The following is a 15,353-nucleotide window of genomic DNA, read 5'->3' on the forward strand; positions in this document are numbered from 1 at the left end:
CAAATTACTACATTACTATTTAATACAGTTGAGCTTATGTGAAAGTTTCAAATTTCTGTATTGTTTTGTATTATTCTGCATGTATTATAGGATATATTTATAGGAGACCATGTAGTATAATTGACATAATTCTGTCAATTTGCAGCAGAATCTAGAAGTTGGAAACAGTTGGAGCATGCTGATGGATGACTGAGCTAGTACCATAAGAACTAGGTAAACCAATGCCTAAGAGGAGAGATCACTATGATGAGTATTTACATTACAATTAAACAAAAAATGACAGCTAAAGGCTCCAATCTTGTAGAAAAATTTAGTAAAGTCTAAAAAGTAGCAATGCATTTCTAATGTCTAGTTTTCACTAAAGTGCTTAAGGTCATTCCTAATAAATATGAGTTAAGAATTTGAGAAAAGCGATCAACAGCCTGTCTGCACTACTGCATGTTATGGAAAGATAAGACTAACTGTCAAAAAGTTTACCATCTTAAATTTGCAAATATCAATATGAAGCTGTCAGTTAACTCCACTAAAAATGGAGAAAACAGTAAAATGATATAGACAAAGCATCTGCCTAAATGAAATAGCAATTTGCGGTCTGAATTATTGTATCATTGTATCGCTTCTGAAATATTGCATGTTATTCCCTATGTTACTATGTTGTTCTTCCTTTACACAAATGCAATTTAAATATCTATCTCTCTATCTATCTAAAGACAGAAAGATGTATTTAGAACATTATTGCAGTGCATGCAGTATTACTGTGTTGTATTATAAATGCAATACATTTGTTGTGTCATATCTTTTAAAAGGGCATTTAGACGTGTTTCCATAATTTCAGACATATGAATGCAAAAGATACCTTGTAAAGCCCTAAAGATATTCATATGGATTAGATAGAAAAGAATTTTGAATATATAAAGATAGCCCAATATATATTTTCAAGGAAACTTTGGTTACCTTACAGTCACATCATTCATAAATAATAAAAATTCATATAACTTCAATGCATAACATCGGGATAAGATAAATAACATATAACTAGAAAATTTAAATTAATAGAATAACATTAAAAATAATAAAATCTCATGATTCAAAATCATATAAATAAATATACAAATAATAAAAATTGCAGTTAAATAACATTTAAAGACAATATGTACACTAATAGCAATTAAGCCATAAAAAATTGAAAAGAATGAACATAATCTCAAAACTCCTTTGACAAAAGTAACAAAAAACAAGCATGTTTTGCATAATTTAGGAAAGGTCAAATTATTGCGGCCCAGGTTGCGGCACTCACGACTGGGGTCTTATCTCTTTTCCCAGGGTTCCGCAGTCAGGAGCCCTGCGTTCATCCGCCGGGTCCCGGGCCTGGTCACCGGCAGCAGTCGCGCGGTCTGGGTGGGTTGGCGCGGCCTGTTCGGCGGCGGCGGCCCCACGAGGGAGACGCCACCGGATCGCTGAAGTCAGACCCTCCCTCCTTAGGCACGCGTGCACGTGAGGAGGCTGCATTTAAAAGGCCTTTCCCGCCTCTCCGTGCCCCGCCTCTTTCCATGACGTCAGACGCCGGCAGATATTTAAGGCCGGTGTCTGCCCCTGTTAGATGCCTTGCAATGAGGTTAACTCTGGGTGCTTAGCTGCTTTGTGCCTGGATTTCGCCTGCTGGTCTTGGTTCCAGTTCCTGCTTCAAGTTCCAGTCCTGATTCCTGGTTTTCAGTGCCCGGTTCCTGCTTCAGTTCCAGCTCTGTTTCTTGGGTACCTGACTCCAGTTCCTGCTTCAGTTCCAGTCCTGGTCCTAGGATTCCTGGGGTCGGTTCCTGTTTGTTCCAGTTTGGGGCTTCCCTGCTTCTTCAGGTGCTGCTCCTCCAGTCCTGACCTCTGCCCGCTCCTGACGCCTCTGTCTGCTGCCTGCCTCGACCCCGGATTGTCTCTCCGACCCAGTCGTTCGCCTAAGCCCCAGCAGCCCGGGCTCCCACGGGCTCCTCCCGGGGGAGCCTCAGGCTTCCAGGGTGAAGTCAGCTCCTAAGTCCCAGCGGCCCGACTCCTACAGGCCCCTCCTGGGTGAGTACGGGCTTCCAGGGTGAAGATCCTGCACTCTGCCTCTGTCCAGTATCCGCCTCCCGGCCTGTATCTCACTCATGGAGACTCCTATCTACTCCACCCATTCTCTCCATCAGGCCGGCCCAAGAGTCCACGTAAAACACTCACAACAGTTTGTAAGGCCATGGACTCGGCGGATATGTCTGGCTTTCAGGCCATTCCCGGAATGGCTCAACGCCTGCAACAGCATTGCCTAGACGTGCTCGCAGCCACGGTGGAGTGTCTTGCTAACCATCTGGATGCCTTGCCTCCGGATCAGCCTCCTGCTCCACCGCCTGCTCCAGTGGTAAACATCAGTGTGCCTACCCAATTACCAGCTCCTTCACACTACGCCGGGGAGGCCAAGACCTGCCACGGCTTCTTATTTATTTATTTATTTATTTATTTCAAAGCTCTTCTGTACCATCGTTAAATTAGATAACCGTCACAACGGATTACAGCAAGGCACGATAATGAAAAAGGTAAGTGGTATAGATTACAATTAATCATGTGCCATCATAGTGCGGTAACAATTCACTTCAATAAACTATGTGTGTACATTAAGCTTGTCTGTAGGGAGCATATTAGGCGGAATTAATTTAACCTTAATGTGCATTTGCAGGTTACAATTAACAATTTCTAGTTTGGTGCGTCCTAATCAATCAACTGTTTTTTTCCTTCTTTTTATCTTTATAAAAAGCTTGTTTAAATAGCCAGGTTTTCAGATTGGATTTGAATATTTTGAAGTTTCTCTGCAGCCTTATTTCGAGTGGCATGGTGTTCCATAGCACGGGGCTAGCCAGTGATAGTGCTCTCTCCCTAACTTGCGTGAGACGTGCTGTTTTGACAGAGGGGACAGTTAGTAGAGCCTTATTAGCAGATTTTAGGTTTCTTTGAAGGACATGTACGCGCAGAGCAGTGTTAAGCCAGTCAGCTTTTTCATCGTGGATTAGTTTATGTATTATGCATAAAGCCTTATATTGAATTCTTTGTTCAATTGGGAGCCAGTGTAAATCAGTGAGAGTTCCTGTAATGTGATCATTCTTTTTTTTGCCAGTCAAAATTCTAGCAGCTGAATTTTGTAATATTTGTAGTGGCCGAATTGTGGATTGTGGTAGTCCTAAAAATAGGGAGTTGCAGTAGTCTGTACTTGCGAATATCATTGCCTGCAAAACTGTGTGGAAATTGTTTAGACTTAGTAGAGGTTTAAGTCGTCTCAGGATCATTAGTTTCGCATATCCTTCCTTTATTTTCAATGAGATGTGTTGTTTCATGTTTAGCTCAGGGTCAATAATTACTCCTAGATTTCGTACTTTAGTTGCTAGCTCAATGGTTTGGTTATCTTTAGTTGTGAGTGTTGGTTGGATGTGGTGTATGTTTTTACGTTCAAGATGTAGGAATTCCGTTTTGTTTCTTGAACCAATGTTTCATCCGGTTCTCCCTGCCACCCCAGCAGTTCCCCACGGATGCAGTGAAGGTGGCGTACATTCTGTCTCTGCTGGATGGGAAAGCTCTAATTTGGGCCTCTCCACTCTGGGAGTGAAATGACCCGCTACTCGACAACTTGCCACAGTTTATCGCCAGTTTCAAACAAGCGTTTGATGAGCCAGCTTGGCTAACCACCGCCACCTTGGACCTGCTGCAGCTACGCCAGGGATCCCGCACCTTAGCCGACTATGCTATGGATTTTCGCACACTTGATCTCTAAGTAGGATGGCGGGACGACAGCCTTCGAGCAATCTTCCTGGAAGGTCTGGCTGGGTGCATCAAGGATGAGTTGGCCGCCCGCGACCTCCCAGAGGACCTTAACAGCCTCATCGACTTGGCAGGGTGGTTGACCGCCGACTCCAACAGTGGGCTAAGGAGGCCCGGCCGGTTTGACGCACCCCGTCACTAGCCCCTGTCTTCTCCAGACCCCTATCTTTGGTCTCCACTCCAGGGGCAGCACGACAGGAGAATACCACCGAAGAGCCCATGCAGTTGGGGCGACTCCGCTCTCTGCAGAGGAAAAACAATGCCGTCGAACTCTGGGCCTATACCTTTACTGCGGTCAGAAAGGCCACTTTTTGGCCCACTGTAAGGAGCGTTTGGAAAACGCCAGAGCCTAGGAGGTCGTGAGGAGCTACTCCTAGTTTGTGCCAACACTGCTCCTCAATGTACTGTACCAATCACCTTGAATTACTCTGGTGGAACGCTAGAGACCCTAGCCTTCCTAGATTCTGGAGCGGGGGGTAACTTCATTTTAGGAGAGTTAGTGCGCCAGCTTCAGATACCCACATTGCCACAAGAGGTCCCTCTGTGGATTACCTCTATTCAGGGAACTCCTCTCCCAGGGAGTATCTCTGCCTTCAGGGTACCCATAACCTTATGCACCGGGGTGATCCATTCGGAGGAGATTGCCTTCCTCATCCTGGAGAAGGCCATCCACCCCGTGGTGCTAGGGTTACCATGGTTACAAAAACATTCTCCGATCATCCAATGGGACACTTTACAAATTACCAAATGGAGCCCTTTCTGTTTCTCTAATTGCTTGAAGGTTCCGAAGGCCCCTCCGTCTTCTGCATACTGCCATCGCCCTTCCAGCACCTTATGCGGAGTTCACTGACGTATTTTCTAAAAGTAAGGCAGAAATCTTACCTCAGCATCGTCCTTTTGACTGCGCTATTGATCTCTTACCTGGGACAATGCCTCCTCGGTGAAGAGTTTACCCGTTATCGCTGCCTGAGACCCGAGCCATGTCCGAGTACGTCACAGAAAACCTGGCGAAGGGATTTATCCGACCTTCCAAGTCACCTGCGGGGGCAGGCTTCTTTTTCGTGGGTAAAAAGGATGGATCGCTAAGACCCTGCATTGACTATAGGGGCCTCAATGCCATCACGAGGTGGGACCGCTATCCACTCCCTTTGATTCCACGAGGGAGACGCCGCCGGATCGCTGAAGTCAGCACGTCCCTCCTTAGGTGCGTACGTGCGTGAGGAGGCTGCATTTAAAGGGCCTTTTCCGCCTCTCGGCGCCCCACCTCTCCATGATGTCAGACGCCGGCAGATATTTAAGGCCGGCGTCTGCCCCTGTTAGATGCCTTGCAACGAGGTTACCTCTTGGTGCTTAGTTGCTGTGTGCCTGGATTTCACCTGCTGGTCTTCGTTCCAGTTCTTGCTTCAGTTCCAGCTCTGTTTCTTGGATACCCGACTCCAATTCCTGCTTCAGTTCCAGTCCTGGTCCTAGGATTCCTGGGGTCGGTTCCTGTTTGTTCCAGTTTGGGGCTTCCCTGCTTCTTCAGGTGCTGCTCCTCCGGTCCTGACCTCTGCCCGCTCCTGACGCCTCTGTCTGCTGCCTGCCTCGACCCCGGATTGTCTCTCCGACCCAGTCGTTCGCCTAAGCCCCAGCAGCCCAGGCTCCCACGGGCTCCTCTCGGGGGAGCCTCGGGCTTCCAGGGTGAAGTCGGCTCCTAAGTCCCAGCGGCCCGGCTCCTACAGGCCCCTCCTGGGGGAGTACGGGCTTCCAGGGTGAAGATCCTGCACTCTGCCTCTGACCAGTATCCGCCTCCCGGCGGACAGAGTTCCAAAATGTTTTTTTCATATGAAAATTTAGAGGGATGAACTTTCATTTCAAATGGAATGTGAAATTTTAACAATTTGGAAAAGAAAACTATAGAAAACCATACATAATTTTTGTTTGATTTTGTTTCATTATGTTTTTTTCATTGAACAGCTGCCAGCACTGGAAAGTCTCCCTACTGCAAAAATTAAAACATTCAAGGCCCCATCCAGAAGCCTTTTACCTCTGTTAAAAGTGCTCATGGAACAGGAGCGAACCTCAGTCGCTGTGCTGAACTGACTTTGTCTTATAAAATGGCACCGGCTGGGCCTGCCATCAGTAGCATTTTGTTATATTGACAAACAATATAATGTCTGTACAGCAAAATAGCTTGGGCTTCAGGCCAGGCTGGCACCATTTTTAAATGCCAACCTTGTGGGACAGGATTGACGGGGAATTGCATTTGCCTCGATTGGACTTTAAGACTAACAATGGAGTAAGAGGAATCCAGGGAGTAGGGGTGGGGTTTTTGTAGGAGCGGGGAGTGCCATTTCATTTCATTTTGTTTTATTTTATGTTCATTTGTATTGTCATTTCCTTTCAAATAGACAAATTAAAATGGAATAAACCACAAATGAGATGAAAGAATTGTAAGAGCACACCCAAATAGAAAAGCCATTCTTTCTTTTGCTCCTGTGGTCTTCTAACTTTGGAACTGGAGCTAAAATCTGTTGCCTTGCACCATCATTTGCATCAAGTGATTATTCTCCCTATTTTATAATTCTCTCCCAGCTCTGTATGTTTGTTTTGATTAGATTGTAAGCTCTGTGGAGCAGAGACTGTCTTTTATGTGTATTTATGCGGTGTTGGTTTTGTCTAGTAGCACAATAAAAATGATATGTAGTAGTAGTAGCAGCCCAGGCATTACAGTGAAAGTCCTTAGCTGGAGGCCATGCAGTAGGGTTCCCTCTTTAATCCTACCATCAGGGGCTATACATTTGGTCAATTGTTGTTATCATTGCTTTTCCTCCCTCCAGGAACTGTGGGTGCTGCATTCATGATATATCTAGCATCTTTCAGTTTGAAGAGCAAAATACCTTACCTGGAAATTTATTTAACCCAGAACTGCTACATGACAGTGTGCAGCACTGCCACCCATATAGGGTACCTTTTAAATGAAAACTAGTATCAAGATTCATGAAATAATTCAGAGACCACTAGAATTGTAGCAAGGGAAAATTTGCAGAGAGAGAGAGAGAGAGAGAGAGAGAGAGAGAGAGAGAGAGAGAGAGAGAGAGAGAGAGAGAGAGAGAGAGAGAGAGAGAGAGAGAGAGAGAGAGACTTGCTATAGTGTTTCTTCCCTAGACAGGTATTTGTATCCCTATGAGAGGCCCACCTAATAACTCGAGGTGGGGATTAGGTATTAGTGTAGGGGGTTGGGGGCCACTTTCACATTCAACATGAGACGTACGAACAGAACAGTGGTCTCTTGTGAAGATTTGATGGCCTTCGGAGTGAGGAAACTCACTCCAAGATGAGATTTGGACAATGTTCTCTCCACCTAGCTTGATGGACACTCTACCTGGGCAACAACAAGCTAGGTGGAGAGAACGTTGCCCAAATCTCTTCTTGGAGTGAGTTTCCTCACTCCGACAGCCAGCAAATCTTCACTAGAGACCACTGTTCTTTCCGTACGTCTCATGTTGAATGTGAAAGTGGCCCCCAACCCCCTACGCTCATACCTAATCCCCACCTCGAGTTACTAGGTGGCCCCCCATAGGGATACAAATACCTGTCTAGGGCATAGCCACTATAGCAAGTCTCTCTCTCTCTCTCTCTCTCTCTCTCTCTCTCTCTCTCTCTCTCTCTCTCTCTCTCTCTCTCTCTCTCTCTCTCTCTCTCTCTCTCTCTCTCTCTCTCTCTCTCTCTCAACCTTTACTGGCCTCTAGTGCACAATGTACTGCAAATGCTGGAGCTGTTTTGTGGCACACTTTACATATACTCCACCCCTGAATTAAAAATTTGTGGAAGTAACTCCTTGGAAAATGACCCCCCATTGTCTGCTATCATATTCCATGGGTTGTTTGTTAAATAAGATTATCTCATTTTAAGTATTTGACAATTCAAAAAATAATATGCCAACATTTGTAAGTTCAAAAGCTCATCAATAGTTTGTTTTGAGAGAATTAGGAAATGTTTTCTTATAATGCAATTCTATTCCTCAAATCCCCCTTTGTCTTAAGAGAAAAGACATAGATGGGCTAGAATATCCCCAAAAAGGACTTTTAAAAAATATATTTTTAATGAGTGTTCCCTGTTGTCTCTTACATTACTTGAAGGACTATAATGCTAATAAAAGTTTACGCTTTCTAGGAACAGTCTAGAACGCTTTCTAGAACAAAAAAAGCCTCAGTCCCACCGGGGTAAGGCCAGTTGACTGCATGCCTTCCATTGATTTTCTTCGCCGAGTTGCTCCTTCGTTTCAGAACATGGGTTTCAAACAGACCATTAACAACCCAACTCATAAAGCAGGCCACACCTTGGACTTGATTTTCATTAATGAAGGTTTCTCTCTCGCATCCTCTCCGACATGTAATCCAGTTCCCTGGTCGGACCACCAAATTATTACCACAGCCCTTGAGATAGCTAACACTCTTCCCCCACCCTTCCCTAAAACCACGGTTCATTTCAGAAAACCATGTTCCACAGAAGTCCTAACTAATCATCTTGAAAAGGAACTACCACAGCTAGACCTCTCAAATGCGAACTCTGCCACCAATTCTTGGCATTCTATTAACAACAAAGTCGCAGACCAAACCTGCCCCCTAACCACTAAGGTGATTCACAAGGCCCAAGACAACAGAAAACCTTGGTTCACGCCTGAACTGAAAGCAATCAAACTACTCCTCAGAAATAAAGAACATATTTGGCGTAGAAATCCGTCTCCCTCAACTTTAGCAAGCTACAAATCCACCCTCAATACCTACAGGAACTCCATTTTCAAAACTAAGAGAGAATTTTTTGCAAAAAAATTTCACCACTTCATTTTCGATTCTAAAGCTCTCTTTTCCTACATCTCGGCCCTCACAAAACCATTGCCACCATCTATTCCTGATGACCACGCTCTCATCAAAGCTAATGAATTGGCCAACTTCTTCGAAAACAAAATTACTAATCTCACCAAACAGTTTACTACACCCAACTCTCCTAACCCCCATCAGACGACACCTTTACCACAGACGACTGCAAGGTTAGACTCCTTTGAAACCACCTCCTCTCTGGAAGTGCAAAATATTTTAAAAAAACTTAAACCCTCATCTCATCCTCTAGATTCCATCCCATCAAACCTCCTCATTCCAATAACAAATACCATTGCCAAGCCCATTGCAAAAATCATCAACTGTTCGTTAACCCAAGGACTAGTTTCTGATTCTCTAAAACAAGCCATTTTGAAACCTCTCCTAAAAAAACCCAACCTATCAACTACTGACCCAGCAAATTTCCGCCCCATTGCCAACCTGCCTTTCATCGCCAAGATCATGGAGAAAATAGTTAATAAACAACTCACAGAATTCCTGGAGGAACACAAGATTCTATCACCATCACAATATGGTTTTCGTAAATCTCTAAACACGGAATCACTTCTAATCTCACTTACCGACTCAATCATTGTGAACTTGGACAAAAAACAATCGCACCTCCTGATTCTACTTGATCTTTCGGCCGCCTTTGATACGGTCAACCATTCAATTCTGCTTGACAGACTCATGGATATTGGCATATCGGGCTCTGCCTTGGACTGGTTCCATTCCTTCCTTCATAATAGATCGTTCAAGGTGAAAATCAATAGTAATCAATCACATTCAATCAGTTCCAAATTGGGTGTACCACAAGGCTCTGCCCTTTCACCAACCCTCTTCAACATTTATCTACTTCCTCTCTGCCTCCTCCTCACCAAGATGAAAATCAAGCATTACATATACGCGGATGATATCCAAATTCTCATCCCCATCAAGGAGTCTTTACAAAAAACCATCATCTTTTGGGACAGTTGCTTCCAGGAAATCAGCTCTCTCCTCTTTAAGATTAACCTAGTCATTAACAAAGACAAGACGGAATTCCTAATCATCTCTCATGATGAAAACCTCTTTACTAGAGAAACAACCTTTCACCCAAATGTTAAACCTCAGGTTGATAACCACTCTCTTCCTACCTTCCCTTCAACAATACCTGATAACTTCAAAAATTCTTCGTACGTAAGAGATTTAGGCACCCTCTTGGACAACCAGTTCAACTTTAAAAGATTTGTCAACAATACAACTAAAAAAGGCTTTTTCAAATTACAAGTCCTTAAAAAACTTAAACCCCTTCTACACTTCTATGATGTCCGTTTGGTTCTTCAATCAATCTTACTCACTAAAATTGATTACTGTAACTCTTTGTTGCTCGGACTCCCTGCTGTAACTATAAAGCCACTACAGATGTTACAGAACTCAGCGGCCAGGATTTTGACAAATACAAAAAAGAGGGATCACATCACTCCTATCCTTTATAACCTCCACTGGCTCCCCATCAAATATAGAATCATCTACAAAGTGCTAACCATCATGCACAAAAACCTACACAATCTCGCCCCACTCGATCTCACTTTCCAGGTTCGCCCTAAATATTCCACCAGACCTTTGAGAAGAGCATACTTAGGTACCCTCTTCGTCCCTCAAGCTAAAACATCGCTAAGAAAAAGGGCCTTTTCTACTGCAGGTCCATCTAACTGGAACACTCTCCCTCCTGACCTCCGACAAGAAACTTGCCCAATCTCCTTTAAGAAAAAACTTAAAACTTGGTTATTCAAGCTTGCTTTTCCAGAACCCTCTTGTTAGCTTAAAGCTTTCTCTCCATCTCTCGCTATACTTCTCTGTTTATTTCTCTCACTTATATGGTTTGATCTGTTATTAGTCTCTCTCATTTACCTAGGTTCCCTATGAAGAGACCCTCAGTCACTCTTTTGACTTTTCCTTCTATTTTATTACTTTTATTTATTTATTTTTTATTTTATTTTATTTTTATTTTTATTTTATTTTTATTTTTATTTTTTATTTCATTCGATTTTATTTTTTTTCTTCCGCTTTTCTCCACTCCTTTTTCTACATATCTTCTTAGTTCCTTCTCCCTAACTAAGCCTAGTACAAGCACAACAAATATTGGATCATTCATTTGTTAGACTTTTATTACTTATGACCTTCATTACTATGTAATCCATTTCTTATTTACCTTGATTACTATGTAATTCAAATTGTATACTTGGTTTTTCTTCTCTTTGACTATGTTACTTAAAGTTGCTTAAATGTTCATTGTTCCATGTAATGCCGTCAGGCAAGTTATTGTTCTTTGTAAACCGGTTTGATTTGCATCTAATGTAGGAAGATCGGTATAAAAAAACAAAAAATAAATAAATAAATAAATAAATAAAACATCTAAGACTCGATTGCCTTTCTCTTAAAAACATAGAGCTCCATATTCAAAAGCATTTGGGCACTTATCTTGCTAAATTATAGCTGGCAAATAAGATAACCAGATAGAATTTAGCTGTCTAAGGTCTAGATTCATCAAATTGCTATAAATATAGCAGAAATAGCAACCACAATTAAAAATGGGCATGGTTAGGCTAATGGTCTACCACATCGCATAGGAAATTTTCTCGAAGCTCGATACGATATCGTACCAGACATCATTTTATGCAGCACGCATTGATTTATGCATGGCACATTATTTTTCTGGTTTAAATATACTGGCTTCCTACAACTGACTCTTTGAGGGTGTGTCAGGCATTAGAGAGAGGAGAGGAGAGTTGGTGAGTTTAGGGGTTTAGTGGAAGTAGGAGCTTTTATCATTCGATTACCTGAGTGCATTGTCTAGTCTTCTGTTGTTTGTTTCCCTTTACCTTGGTCTTTTATCTTCTTTGCTGGAGTGAAAGTTTTTCTTTGTTAGTCCAGTTTGTCTGCCTGTCTTTTTGTGCCCAGGAGTGAGGAGGAGTGGTGGTGATGGTAAAGAAGAGTGGTGGAGTGGATGGAGAGTGAGTGGTGTAGGGAGAGAGGAGAGGCATGAGGAGAGGAGGGGGAGGAGAGGAGGGGGAGGAGGGAGTAGGAGGATGAGGATGAGGGCAGCAGTGCTAGGTGGAGGAGTAGGAATAGAAACACGGATAGGGACAAGAGTAAAGATAGGCAGGAGGGAAGGGATAGGAGGAGGCAGGAGGTAGAAGGGGATAGACAGTCGACTATGGAGGGAGGAGATGGCAGTCTAAGGATAGACAGAGAGGACAGAGGGGATGGGAGTTGGTAGGGAAGATGCAGGGGGGGATCAAGGTAGTGGATAGAAGGAAAGGGAGGATACCTGTTTGGAAGGGGAAATGACACCCCATTCTGGCAGCTAGGCAGCAGGGCGTGCCCATCTGAGGGCTTTGAATTTCAGCATGGAGGACAGAGATAATTGTAGGGGTCCTGGAGAATTATGCAATGCTCTTTGGAAACTGGTCCATCGAGGGCATCCAAGGGCCAGATATGGTACACTATCAACCAGGCTGTATCCAGGCGCAGTGGTGTAAAATGTAGTGCAGAGCAGGCAGCCCACAGGTACCGCAACATCAAGTCCCAGCTGAAACCGAAGGTGTCTAACTGGAACAAATATATATGGTAGACTGGAGGAGGAGCCCCTTGTTTAATAGTATTGACACTGATGGAAGAGTGCATCGTCCAACGGCTGGGACCAGATGTATTTGAAGGTATGGTTGAGTGGCTGAACACGATGCGAGCTGTAAATGGCAAGACTGCTACAGTTGTCCACATCATTTGGCATAAGATGCTCATATTGATAGAGATGCAAAATGCACATCTTATTAGGGATGTGCAGGGGGAAAAAAATTAATTTTTGTTTATCAGTTCATTTTCAGGTAGTTTTCTTCCCATGAATTTATTTTCATGAATTGCTTGATATGTTTCATTTATGTGAAAAAAACGAATCAAGCAATTAAAAAAAAAAAAAGTCCAAAATGGCCACAAATTGAAAAAGAGCCCTCCCTCCAAGTCTCCCAGAAAAATGCCAGAGCCAAAATACCCCTTCACCCCCGCTTATCCAGTCTGGTAGGGATTTGCTGGTTCTGAATAGGCCGAAGCCTCATACTTGCATAGGCAAAGCCCGCAGTATATCGCTGTGGCCGCGGCCTATGCAAGGCCGAGGCTTCAGCCTAGTCCTAGGCCCAATGCCTAGGCTTGTATGGTTTTAGCCCCCATATACCAGACACGAGACTTAGATATTTAAAAATTTAGTAAAATCTTAATTATGGTAAATAATAGGGATGTGCATTTGTTTTTGAAGAAATAGAAAATTCGTATGATATTTCCTATTTCGTCATGGATTGGTAAAATCGACAAACGATTGCATTTTCCACAAATTTTCAGAAAAAACTCGAAAATGATTCACCATGAAAACAAAAATACCGAACCATGGGAGATACAAAATTTCCCGCGGTTCCATGATAATGAAACCGGAAACGATTCGGGCACCCGATTCACATCTCTAGTAAATAAATGACTGGTCAATCACAATATTAGGGGCGGATTTTCAGAGCCCTGCTCGTGTAAATCCGCCCAAAACCGGGCGGATTTACGCGAGCAGGGCCCTGCGCGCCGGTAAGCCTATTTTACATAGGCCTACCGGCGCGCGCAGAGCCCCGGGACTCGCGTAAGTCCCGGGGTTTTCGGAGGGGGCGTGTCGGGGGCGGGCCCGAACCGCGCGGCGTTTTCGGGGCGTGTTGGGAGCGTTCCGGGGGCGGGCCCGGGGGCATGGCCGCGCCCTCCGGACCCGCCCCCAGGTCACGTCCCGGCGCGCAGGAGGCCCGCTGATGCGCGGGGATTTACGCCTCCCTCCGGGAGGCGTAAATCTCCCGACAAAGGTAAGGGGGGGTTTAGACAGGGCCGGGCGGGTGGGTTAGGTAGGGGAAGGGAGGGGAAGGTGAGGGGAGGGCAAAGGAAAGTTCCCTCCGAGGCCGCTCCGATTTCGGAGCGGCCTTGGAGGGAACGGGGGTAGGCTGCGCGGCTCGGCGCGCGCCGGCTATACAAAATCCATAGCCTTGCGCGCGCCGATCCAGGTTTTTAGCAGATACGCGCGGCTCCGCGCGTATCTACTAAAATCCAGCGTACTTTTGTTTGCGCCTGGAGCGCAAACAAAAGTAGGCTATTCACGCTCCTTTTAAAATCCGCCCCTAAGTGTCTGGGAAGGAGAATACAAAGTCAGTAAGAAACATTAAATACCTTTTGATTCCTCCTTCCTTATGTCACAACCTTACAAGGCTTATATACATTTTTTCTAGTTACCTTTGCCAAGTATTGATCATTTCTAAATATGTCATTCTGGCCTGGTTTCCTTTCCCTAGACCACCTGCACCCAAGCATTAATTCTCTTTCTTTCGTGTCCAAATGTTTGTTCTCCTTCTGTACTATCTTCCCATGGCTTGTAGGAAGACATTGATCATTTCTTATCAATAACTGCACTTTCTTATGTAGTTGGTTTCCACACAGACCACACATATATCATATGTGAGCCATCCCCATGTCCTTCACTTCTCGCTGACTTAGGCCCATGTCCTGCAGGTGCTTTCCTTACAGCATGTATTTGACATGTGCTGGCACAAACTTAGAAGGGCCTAGCTCAGCAGTCCAGCAATCAGAATTATAAAGCCTTGGCCTAGCTCGGACCCTGGACCCAGGCCTGAAGCTGCAGCCCATTCCAGAGGCCGGGTCCCAATGCCAGAACCTCAGTCAGAACCAGGCCCGATGCCTTGACCCGACCCCGAGGCCGGGTCCGAATGATAGGGCCTCAGCCAGGAGGTTGTGTCCCGATGCTTGGGCCTCAGCCCAGGGTCAGGACCAGGTCTCAGAGCCTAGGCCTTGGAGCTCCTCTTAATGTGTCCTCTTCTTTCTTCACTTGCAAGCAAAATGACGGTAGAGTCGCGCTGGATGCACACATCAAAATGATGCCATCTGCTGGGTGTTAATTCTCACAAAAATCCAGGTTTTTGTGAGAATTAACACCCATGGTACAGGTAGCAGTAATGTACCAAAGTTACTCTGTCTATAACTCAAGGCCTGATGTGGCCATGATGTTTCCCATGAACCTCCTCGTGAGATAGAATAAAAAAAATATTCAGGCTCATTTCTCCCCACCTCCTGAAACCAACAGTCCTCCAAATTCAGCAGATACCCCCCAGAGTAAAGGTCCCTATTGGAGTCTATGGTCCACACCAAGTGAAGGAGCACCCCACATCCAGCAGTGATCTAATTCAGGCTGAGCTGCCCACCCAAGCTTACCCCATTAGAGGGGTCCAGGAAGTACGGTATGGGCAGGAGCGAGGACACCTCAACCCTACCCTTCTGGGGCCATCTGATGAAATGGCATTTGGTGGCCTTATGTACTAAGAATATTCCAGGTGCAACAGTCAAACTGGCAGGTGTGAAATGAGTACCCTCCTGCTGCCGGTAATGGTGGGACAGGTTGTGCTGTTGTGTTGTTAGAGCAGTTATTATCGCAGGGTATGGGGTTTATTTTGGTGTGTCATAAGGTGATCTGTAGATGTCAGATGAGAATCAGGCCTGCTCTGGAGGGTGGTGGATAAGAAGCTAACAGATTGGCACACTAGCCTCTTAATGCCACCTTTCCCCTTGGAATAAAATTTTGTGTGTCAATGC

Source organism: Rhinatrema bivittatum, chromosome 7, assembly GCF_901001135.1.
Source record: "Rhinatrema bivittatum chromosome 7, aRhiBiv1.1, whole genome shotgun sequence".
In the NCBI taxonomy this organism is placed as follows: Eukaryota; Metazoa; Chordata; class Amphibia; order Gymnophiona; family Rhinatrematidae; genus Rhinatrema; species Rhinatrema bivittatum.